Genomic DNA, 240 nt, shown 5'->3' with positions numbered 1-240 from the left:
TAGTAGGGTTTGCAGTTTCGTAAAGCATTGCTGTCCAAGGGTAGTGCAACTGTTTTGCGTTGGAAAAGTGGTTTTGCTCTAGTGTTTACCACCTGATCTCAAATTTCTTCAGTCAACTCTTTTCTGTACCCATAGGACTGGTTCCCACCCACACTTGTATATACACTCATGTCTCTCATTTTGCCTTCAACTTCACTTTAAACCTGTATTTCAGGTTCAGGCAGGGGCTTTTGCATGCCC

This window comes from Mycteria americana, chromosome 2, assembly GCF_035582795.1.
Source record: "Mycteria americana isolate JAX WOST 10 ecotype Jacksonville Zoo and Gardens chromosome 2, USCA_MyAme_1.0, whole genome shotgun sequence".
Taxonomy (NCBI): Eukaryota; Metazoa; Chordata; class Aves; order Ciconiiformes; family Ciconiidae; genus Mycteria; species Mycteria americana.
This window is presented reverse-complemented; position numbering follows the sequence as displayed.